Below are 11,318 nucleotides of genomic sequence, written 5' to 3' on the forward strand. Positions count from 1 at the left end.
TCCACAGGCTGGCTTCATAGGCGTGTGATGGGGACAGTCCCCCAGGGTCCCACGCCCAGAAGGACCTCATGTTTGGTTTAACACTCTGCTGTCACCCACGTGCACTTGTTAGTCATTTTTGAACAAGAGTTCCCTTATCTCCATCAGGCCCTGCAAATCAGGTAGCTGGTCCTATGGGCTATCATCCTTGCGTCTGTGTAGAACTAAGGGTTAAGACAGCATCTAAATGCTCAGATACCTAATCTATTCAGTAAGTCAGACAGAACTCGGCAGAGGACTCTCCCCCACCCTCCCTCTAACCCCCCAGCACATGCACAAACACAACCCCGGGTTTCCCCCTCACACAGCTGCCAGCGCCAAACTGTAGTTCCATCACGTCCGGGTGGGGCCAGGCCGTCATTTGGAGAAGCCGAAGAGTGTTTCATTGCATTTCAGGGAAGTCAATCAGGACTCGGAGGACAGGCTTATATGCATCTTTACCATGGTTCAGTGAATGCAAGAGAAAAGTCCAAAATGAGCTTGGGCAATAGGAAGTTATGTTCCTTAAGAGACTCAACCACCACCATCAGAATAAGACTGAAAAGTCAAAGAGGAAAGGGAAACGACACCACACAAGAAGATGAAGAAAAACTGTCTTGCAAGGTGGCTGTGAGGGTTGAGGAGGTTTCCTTCAGCAGAGCATCTAGGACATTTCCTGCACAGAATCCTCCTTTTCTCCTCAAAACCCCTCCATCGTACACTCTTCTTCTAGACTTGCCCAGTAAGTTACAACCTCAAGTGGCATCGACCCCTTCATTTTCATTAATAGTTTTGCCAGATAAAGAGATCTTGGCTTACATCGGTTTTCTATTTGAGCATCCTGAAGATTTCACTCCAGGGCCTCTGGTCTCCTTTGAATGAGAAGTCAGTCATGCATAGTTTTGTACTGTATTTGATTAGTTGTTTTCCTCTTGCTGTTTTCAGGATTACTTTGTCTTTTTTTTTTAAGTTTATTTATTTTGAGAGAGAGAGAGAAAACCAGCAGAGGAGGGGCAGAGAGAGAGGGGAACAGAGGATCTGAAGCAGGCTCTGTGCTAACAGCAGTGAGCCCGATGCAGGGCTTGAACTCACAAACCATGAGATCATGACCTGAACCAAAGTCAGACGTTTAACCAACTGAGCCACCCAGGCACTCCTTTGTCTTTGCCTTTCAGCAGTTTGTTTATATGTGTCTAGGTGTGGTTCTCTTTGTGTTTATGATTCGGGAATTCAATGAGTTTTTGGGCTGGTGGGTTAATACTCTTCATTAGATTTGTGAATTTTCAGTCATGATTTATTCAGATATTTTCTGCTCTTTTCTCATCTCCTTCTGCAACTCCTGTCACCTGTAGTTTGGTGTGCTTAATACGGCCCTGTGTCTCTAGATCTCTATTTTTCTTCTGTCTCTTTTTCTGTTTTCTAGACTGTATCATTTCTATTGCTTCATCTTCATGTTCACTGACTCCATCTTCTGCCATCCCACATCTGCTCCTGGGCCCACTAAGTGAATTTCTCATTTTGATTATTGGTACTTTTCAGTAATCCAGTATTTCTGTGTGGTTCTTTTATAGTTTTTATTTCTCTGTTGAGATTCCATATTTGTTGAGTCACTGTATCCTATTTTCCTTTAATTTTTAGAATATGGTTTCCTTTAGTTCCTTGAACCTGTTTTAAACAGTGGTTTTGAAGCCTTCATCTGCTAAATTCAACATCTGGGCCCACTCAGAGTTGATTTCTATTCACTGCCTTTTTTTTTTTTCTGAGTATGAGTCACACTTTGCTATGTGTTTGCATGTCTTATCATTTTCTTTTTTTTGGTAGAAACTGAGTGTTTCAGGTAATGTTTGTTTTAGTTAATATTTTAGTAGCTCTGGGCTCTCATTCCTTTTCTTTTCTTTTTTTAATTTTTAATGTTTTTTTTAAATTTATTCCTGAGAGAGAGAGAGAGAGAGAGAGAGAGAGAGAGAGACAGCGCAAGCAGGGGAGGGTCAGAGAGGGAGGGAGACACAGAATCTGAAGCAGGCTCCAGGATCTGAGCTGTCAGCAAAGAGCCCAATGCAGGGCTTGAACCCATGAACCATGAGATCATGACCTGAGCCAAAGTCGGGCCCCCAACCGACTGAGCCACCCAGGCGCCCCTCTGATTCCTTTTCTGAGGGTTACATTTTATCATTTTAGACTAGTCTGCACCTGAATGGCAGAACCTCTCTTCCCTACATTTGTGTAGCTATTGATGTGTGTGTGTATGTGTGTGTGTGTGTGTAGGTTTATTCTTATTTTTATTTTGTAGACTGATTTCCTAGGGGTCACCCTGTTTCTGTGTGGCTTTATGGTCAGCCAGGGAATTTGGGCGGAGGGTTTTCTCTAATACCACAGGCCCGCGAAGCTTCCACCCCTATGCATAGATGCATGTGAGGGCTGGGGATGGCATCTGAGGTTTAGCCAGCACTAAGTTGCCCGGGTTTTCACTTTCTGCTGGGCTGTCTGGGGTCTCACGCATGTGTACACATAGCTTCCCAGGAAGCCAGGGATGTATGAGAGCCTATCTCAGTCCTTCTCTGGCTCTCCTATTCCAAGATTTTCTGTTAAATTTAGGGCTGGTCTGCTGCTTACCCCAACCAGGAGCACATTCTCACACCTGCAGTGCTGTGAATTTTCCCCATTCATTTCCTGCTGAGTCCTCTGTTATTGTCCATGCTGTAGGCTTTTGCCCTCTGCCCAAAATTGATTTGCTCCCTTGGCAGCAAACTTTTTTCTTCCCCCTGGTCTGCCCCTTGCTGATAAAACCGGAGACAGAATTGGGGAGAAGGACAGGGATAGTAGCAGAACAGACCAAAAGGCCACAAACTCCCACCGTTCTTTCCTGAAGCTCTAGCTATTTTTCAGGAGTAAATTCTTTTCAATTTGTTATCTGCTTTTGGCCAATTTCCAGGGCCCAGAAATAACTGGTTTTGTTTTTTCTGGTTTTCTACTTGTTCTGTGGGGAGAGGATTCTCCGGACCTTTTCATGCCGCCATTGCTGGAAGTTTGGCCTCCAAGTGCTTTTTTTTTTTTTTTAACATTAAATAGGATGGAGCATAAATTTCCCAGTTGTCCTCTCTTTCCACTGTGCCTATAGTCCCATGCTTGTTTTGCTTCATTAATTTAAATTATCTGCCTGACTCTCAAAGGCATTTGAGCTCATGAATTATGGCGCACAAGGGTGACACCTAGATAATGTCCTAAAAGTGTAATGGAATGTGCAAATAGTGCTAATCCTTCCACAAACATCTGCCTTATTAAAAGACCGGTGTGCTAGATCCTCTGAGATAGAAAACCATTCAACAGGAGTTCCTTGTCTTCAAAGGCCCTAAAATCCTGCGAGAAATGAGGAGCAAGGATACAGAGATAACTCACAATGAAATGCCTGCAGTACACGATGCACAGAGGAATTGTTCTCTGTGGGCTGGGACGGGCAAGAAATGATTTCCTAAGTTTATGACATACAGACCCTTTACATGGCTCGGACGGTTTCTTTTCAATTACTAAATATTACTTAGGTATTTTTTTTTTTTTTTAGTTATTGTTTTTAATGCTTTTATTTTTGGGAGAGAGAGAGAATGCAAGCAGGGGGGCAGAGAGAGGGGGTCAGAGGATCTGAAGCAGGCTCAGTGCTGATAACAGAGAGCCCAATTCAGGGCATAAACTCCCAAACTGTGAGATCATGACCTGAACCGAAGTTGGGGCTTAAGCAACTGAGCCACCCAGGTGCCCCACTTAGGTACCTCTACTTAGGTACTCGGAATGAACATGCTTCAGTTGGATAGAATAAACTAGTACAGCCCAATGAAGAGAGAAGCATCTGGGGTGCAGAATATGATGGAATGCTGGCAGCCATCTTGCTGCTGGTGATGGAAAGTGGAGGGTGAACAGAATCAAGAACCAGACTCAGATTCTAGTCCTACCTCCACAACTGCTCAGCTGTGAGACTTTGGGCACATCGTCTACCATTTTAAGAAAGCAGTTTCTGCATCGGTAGAATGAGGAGTTTGGGAAAAGGAAGTACTTAGTTCAAATGTTCTGTGGATCTAAGGAAGGAGAAGGTTGCCTTTTTCCTACAGTCTCTAGAAGATCTTCTCTCTGTTCTCAGGTAGGTAAGGCTTGGTCACCTGATTTGCCCAAAGCAATAATCCCCATAATGATTAAGTAGGGCCCTTCAAGTTTATTTTAGTAAAATGTACTGAAAGCCTGAGGACAGTTTTGCCATCTTTACTGGGGGTTGCGGGGAACGTTACTCATATACGCACAAAATGTTGCACATCATCTCAGGGGACTGACACGGCCCTAGAAACCCACATTAAAGGCTCTTGAGAGAAAACAATGGAAAAGAGACCATGAAGAGCATCAAATTCTTGGATTCAACTCTGGCTGTTGTAGGCTTCTCATTCTTTTTTGAACAAAGCAAAACAAAAGTGAAGGTTTGAATTAAAAAGTAACCTAAAAAGTCTGTTCTAGAAAAAATGAAAATTGTTTATTGCTGAGAAAGGCAGACTAGAGAATAAGAAATCTCTCTTAACAGACTCCCCAGGCCAAAGGAGGAATGGAAAATTAAAGGCATTAATATTTATCGTAGCAAAAGAAGGAAAAACTGCAGGAAATGATTAGTAAGACTGCATTAGCAATTATAACCAAAGACAGGAAACTGAACCGGGAGGCTTATCTCATTAGTTAATTTGAATGCAAAACTACAGGGGAGTGTTTGGGCTTCGTGCCTCTGGGGAGGCTTAATCCTTCCACAGCCACAGTACTCAGATCACCTGAAGAGTTCCAGGACCCCATCCTGCCTCTCCTTTTCGCCCTCTTCCTTTCAGAAAATGGAGAAAGAATTCGGCTAGGTAAAGCGAGCATTTTTTTAAAAAATATCTTCTTTCAATATTTTTTAAAATGTTTATTTATCTTTGAGAGAGACAGAGCATGAGTGGGGGAGGGGCAGAGAAAGAGGGAGACACAGAATCTGAAGCAGCTCCAGGCTCTGAGCTGTCAGCATAGAGCCCAACGTGGGGCTGGAACCCACGAACCTCGAAGTCATGACCTGAGCCAAAGTCAGAGGCTTAACCAACTGAGCCACCCGGGGCGCCCCAGGCGAGCATTTTTTATCTGAACTCCTAGAACAAAATGGTGTTCCTTTTGACATCCAGACTAGATCCTTGTACAGAGAACGTGCCCAAGAACTAAGGGGTAAGTCCGTCTGCTAGACACCCATGCTGAGAATAAAGAAGCCAGAGCCCAGGGGCCGGCAGCTTTCATGTTTGGTTTCACGTTCGATGGTGCGCATGCTGCTGAGAGCTGGAGTGTCAAAGGTCAGAGGTGATCGAGTACCTCGGGCAAGGGCCTTCACCATCACAGGCCGTCCTGTTATCTGCTCTCGGCACGACAGCTGCATTACGGGCTCCCTTGGCTCCGTGGCGGGGGAATGGCATCAGATGCGGAAGGACAGGATCCACAGCGCTGGAGGACCTGAGGAGCAAAACCGAAACCACAACAGCCTGTGTGTTCTTGCCCAGAGCTGTGCTTCTGCAGTTTGCAAGGCTGTCAGAGCGAGCCGCATCTGAGCCGCTAGAGTTGTCCGGTGGCGGTGGACAGCGCCAGCAGGAGTGCTTCCAGAGGGTTTCCGTGTCGTCTGTTCTGTCCCCCACTACCATGAGTTCTGGACCGGACACGGGGCATTAGTCCATTTGAGGCAGCTTACTTAGCAGGGTTAGCCCTCTCCATGGAAATGGTAGTTAAGGCCACCAGTGTTCAGAGTTTCCACCAGTCACTGACAGGAGAAGCGACGGCTGAGTAAAGTCTCCCCAAACGCCGCCCTGTCTTCTCCCCAAGTCCACATTTGCACATCCCTCTGCCACCTGAGCTCCACTCGAGTGTCTAGTCAGGCATCAAAAATTTAACAAGTCTAAAACAGAACTAATTTTTTAATGTTTAATTATATATTTGGGGGGAAGGGCGGGGGGGGGAGAGAGTGAATCTCAAGCAAGCTCTGTGCTGTCAGTGCAGAGCCTGACGCTGGGCTTGATCTCATGAACCATGAGATCATGACCTGAGCTGAAATCAAGAGTCGGGACCTCAACCGACTGAGCCATCCAGGTGCCCCCACACAGAACTCTTGATTCTCTCTCCAAACCCACTCCTCCTCCAAAGTGTCCCTAAGGGGAAAATTTGGAACTGCCCTCCATTCCTCGTGCTGCACCCCCTGCCACATCGTACCCACGTTCCCCGGCCAATTCTAGGTTCTACTTTTGGGATCTGACCACCTTTCACTAATAAAGTTGCTAATAAAGTCCAGGCCACTGTTTCTCTCACCTGGAATAATGCAAGAGCCTCCTACCTGGCCTCCCCGGGTCTACCTTGACTCTCTACACACTATTCTCCACATAGCGATGGTGATCCTTTGAATACTAAGTTCGATCCTCACACTTCCTATTCAAACTTCTCCAAACATATTCCATCTCTCTCTGATTTAACTGGTCCTTGCCATAGCTGCAAAGCTGTGTTCCTCGATGCCATCCCTCCACCCTGTCCCTCAGCCCTTGCATTCCAGGCTACCAGGCTCCGTGCTGTTTCCAGAGCACGCCAAGCTCACTCCTACCTCAGGACCTTTGCACATACTGTTCCCCCTTCCAGGAGAGCTCTTCCCAAATCCCTCAATACATGCAAGTCTCACCTCCTCACCTTCCTTCAGGTCTCTGCTCAAATGTCATCTCATCAGAGATGCCTTCCCTATCATGCTGCCTAAAATAATAACACTTTTTGTTTCTCCCTTAACCTTCTTTACTTTTTTTCATGGTACATACCATTACCTAACATTACTATATATCCTATGTTTTGAAAATTTTATGTTTTTGAGTGAGAGTTTTTGCCTTATTTCCCCACCATACCCTAGGACCACGAATGTGTCTGGCATATAATAGACATTCAATAAATATTTTTTGTATTAATGTTATGGGTTATTCTGCCTAAATGGGTGTATAATGGTAGTACCTATTTTCTTTTATACAGTGAAAGATCATCATACAAAAGTGCATACAATGCATATTTACAATTTAAACAATAAGTGGATACCTATATATTGCCAGGAAGTATATCAATATTCTGAAGCACCAAAATAGATTTTATACCAAGCACAAAATTCTTTCACATTATGAGTCAGTTAGGACTCTCTTTGATGTAAATATCAAAAAAACTAACTCAAACTGGCTTAGACAATAGGAAATGTATCATGTAAAGTCTAATTAAGGGAAAAAAATAAGAAAGAAATATCCAGAGATTGAGGGACCTTTAGGCAATGGCTCCAGTGCTTAGAAGATGTCACCAAATGGGGCACCTGGGTGGCTCAGTCGGTTAAGTGTCCAACTTCAGCTCAGGTCATGATCTCACACTTCATGAGTTCAAGCCCCACGTCGGGCTCTGTGCTGACAGCTCGGAGCCTGGAGCCTGCTTCGGATTCTGTGTCTCCCTCTCTCTCTGCCCCTAACCCACTCTCATTCTGTCTGTGTGTGTCTCAAAAATACATAAGCATTTAAAAAGGTGTCACCAAAGAACTGTTTCAATCCTTCTCTCCATTCTGCCTTCACTGGTATCACTCTCACCCTAAAGCTAGCTCACTCACGGTGACAAGATGATGCGGACAGATGCAGTTCAAGAAAGAGCAGGCATGCCTTTATCAAGGCATCATCAACACGAGATGCTGAGAACACTCTGATTGGACCTTCTCGGGTCCATATATCACCTCTGGACCAATCACATGCCTAGGGGAATGCAACGTGCTGACTGTCTTAGTGATGATGCTCAAAGGCTCCGACCTAGGAGGCCCCCATAGAAACATGTGGCTCCTGCAGCAGAAATCAGGGGCCGCTGGAGACACAGTAACGCATGCTGGGGTTGTATTCATGGACATCCACTGTACCACTACTCACCAAAGAGCTCCTGACACCTGGAGCTCAGAGTCAGTTTTATCTAGTTGTAGACATAGTCTACCAAGCTTAGTGTCTGCTCTCACAGCCCACAGCAAGGGGGAGAGACTCAAAATATCTAGACTGACAAAAACAGGAAATAGTACCAAGTAGACACACGATCCCAAAGAACATGATCATTTAGCCCCAAGGGGAAAACAACCACAGTGGCTCATGTGTGACAGGACTGAATTACACCTCCGTAATGCAACGGTTATATTATGATGACCCTATATCCAGTGGACGATGATTAGGAAGAAAATAGGATGTTTAATGGATTTTGAAGAGATTATATCAAAACAGCAACTATTATAAGGAAGACACTCCAAGAGGTAAGTTTCAGTCCTGCCAAATGAAGCCAACTAAATGAGCAGCTGTTAGCTGTAATCATCAAAATTATAGTGAGCTCAGAGCCATCTTTTCCATGGTTTTAGGGAATTTCTACCTATTCCAGACCTGTTATTAAAAGAAAATCATAACAGTTTAGTGAGCAAAATGAGTGGTTGGGGTTTTGTTTTGTTTTGGGGTGGGAGGTTGTGTGGTTTGTTTGTTTTTTTCTCATAAAAAGAAAGAAGTCCTTTTCAAAGGACTCAAAAGTTAAAAGGGGGAGCTTGAGATTCGGGTCACTATCTTTCCCACTTCTAGTAAGAAGTATGTTGGGGGCACCTGGGTGGCTTGGCCGGTTAATCGTCCAATTTTGGCACAAGTCATGATCTCACGGTCCATGAGTTTCAGCCCCACATCGGGCTGGGCGTTGGTGGAGTAGAGCCTGCTTGGGATGCCCCCTCTCTGCCCCATCCATGCTCTCTGTTTGTCTGTCTGTCTCTCTCTCTCCCAAAATAAATAAATAAACTTAAAAAAAATTTTAAAAAGTATGTTGGAGGTATATATTTAGTTAATACTTAATGAGAACCTGAATTTATTTGAGCTTGAATGTCCCTGACCACATTTTGAGCAAGGAGGCCCACATGTGGAGAAATCAAGACAAAAACGAACGAAATTACTCACCTCTGGGGCTCTGTGGGTCCACTCGATGGCAGAACTTCCAATATTGGTCCAACTCTTATTTATGTGAGGCTGCTGATTTTGTTCTCAGGTACTAAAAATAAAGCAGAGAGGAATCAAGACCTGAGACTCGATAAGAGCTGGGATTCTACGCGGAGACTCCGTATCGGGTATTTTGTTCCATTTGAAAACTCAGTGCAGCGTCCCACAGTCCATCATCTTTTATTTTTCTTTTAAATATTTTACTTCTTCCATGAGGCGGACTTAATTAACAGTAGACATAGAGGCACCTGGGTGGCTCAGTTTGTTAAGCATCCAACTCGATTTCAGCTCAGGTCATGATCTCGTGGTTCATGAGTTCGAGCCCCACATCAGGTTCTGTGCTACTGGTGTGGAGCCTGCCCGGGATTCCCCGCCCCACACACTCTCTCTCTTACACTCTCTCTCTGCCCCTTCACTGCATGAGCTCTCTCTCTCTCAAATAAACATAAAATAAATAAACAAATAAATAAATAGTCCCCTCAAAGTTTCTTGACTTCTTTTCTGAACCATTGATCCTGAATCCATTTCAAATTTATGGTAACAGGTTTCTTTGAGGCAGAATTTTCTAGTCTGAACTGCTCCCCCGCCCCCGAAAACATTAGGCAGGACACAGTGTGATTAAATCTGGAAGCCACCCTGCTGGCGCCTTGTGGGTTTGTTTGCTGGAACCACCGGGCTCCGTGCGGGGTACTCTGAACGGTCCCGCAGGACGACTCTGGACTGGGCCTCGCTGGTGACAGGCTCACAGGGTTTTTGGGGACCTGACTCCCGCCAGCAGCTGCCAACCCACACAGCTGACTAGGGCCCAGAGCAAGTCAGAGCTAAAGGGAAAAACTGCCCCAGCACTGAAGTAAAAAACAAAGGCCCTTGTTTCCTTCCCTGGTGGCATCCTGGGGATGACAGAGATCTCGACCTGGCGGTTAGCCCAGATCTCTGACTGAGGCATCATTCCTTGGTCTTTTGTTCCGAGGGTCACCTGGGCCACACACCTCTGCACAAGAAGGGCCCTGCATCGGGTGTGGCCTGAGTCACCGAGCCCAGGCTGGAGGCACTGGTGGAAGGGCATCACTCTGAGGCCCCACGGTAGGAGCAGCTCCCGCTTTCAGCCTCTTTTCTCAATGGCCTGACCACACCCTGATCCAGGTAAATGGCCTCCCCCCTCCTCCCACCATGCCTCAGCCCCACTGCCCTCACCACTGGGCTGGTTTCAGAGTCCAGAAAGCACAAGGTAAATTCTGCACATATCCCATCCACTCTGTGGCCACCGCGCACAGGGGTGTCCTCTCTGCTGTTTAAGCTGGAGAATATAGGGCTGGACGGTAGCCCTATGCAATGACCTTGAACCCGGGCCCCACAAAACAGCTTCCCAGGCAGCCTCGGTAGTTCACGGACGTTCCCTTAACTAACCCAAGAAAGCAACCTTCCCTGTGGAAGAAAGGAACACAATCTCCTTTTCTGGAAATCCTTAAAAATCGGCGAGAGCTCATCTGTGTGAGCTGGAGGACACGTGACTCCAGAGTGGACTGTCTCCTGGAGCCCAGCATTCTCCTTGGATCTGTGCCCCCGCTGAGCGCCGGTCAAGCTCAGCAGGGGCTCCTCAGCCTGACCTGGAGTCCCTCAGCCGTGATTGCTCTGGACCCTGTGACCCTTTCCCCACCTCGGCGCCCCTGCTGTTGGACTCTCGCTGGTCCAAGAACCCTGACGCAGAGCTGTGCCCGCAGGGACCCGCAGGTGCGATCGCCCTCTGCAGAAGTGGTGCTCTGAGATGCTAACGCCCTGGCCCACTCACAGGGTCCTGTGGGCCCTTTTAAGGGGCCATGTACATCCGTGACTCAGAATCTACATGTCTCTGAACAGACACTTCTCCAAAGAAGACATCCAGATGGTCAACAGACACATGAAATGATGCTCAACAACACTTATCATCAAGGAAATGCAAATCAGAACCACACTGAGATACCTCCTCACACCCGTCAGGATGGCTAAAATCAACAACTCAGGCAACAACAGATGCTGCCGAGGATGCAGAGAGACAGCATCTCTTTTGCACCAAGGGTGGGAATGCAAACTGGTGCAGCCACTCTGGAAAACAGTATGGACATTCCTCAAAAATTTAAAAATAGAACTACCCTATGACCCAGCAATTGCACTACTAGGTGTTTATCCAAGGGATACAGGAGTGCTGTTTTGAAGGGAGGCATGCACCCCGATGTTTACAGCAGCACTAACGACAATAGCCAAAGTATGGAAAGAGCTCAAATGTCC

The sequence above is a fragment of the Hyaena hyaena genome, unplaced genomic scaffold (genome assembly GCF_003009895.1).
Source record: "Hyaena hyaena isolate Hyena2069 unplaced genomic scaffold, ASM300989v1 scaffold_276, whole genome shotgun sequence".
Taxonomy (NCBI): Eukaryota; Metazoa; Chordata; class Mammalia; order Carnivora; family Hyaenidae; genus Hyaena; species Hyaena hyaena.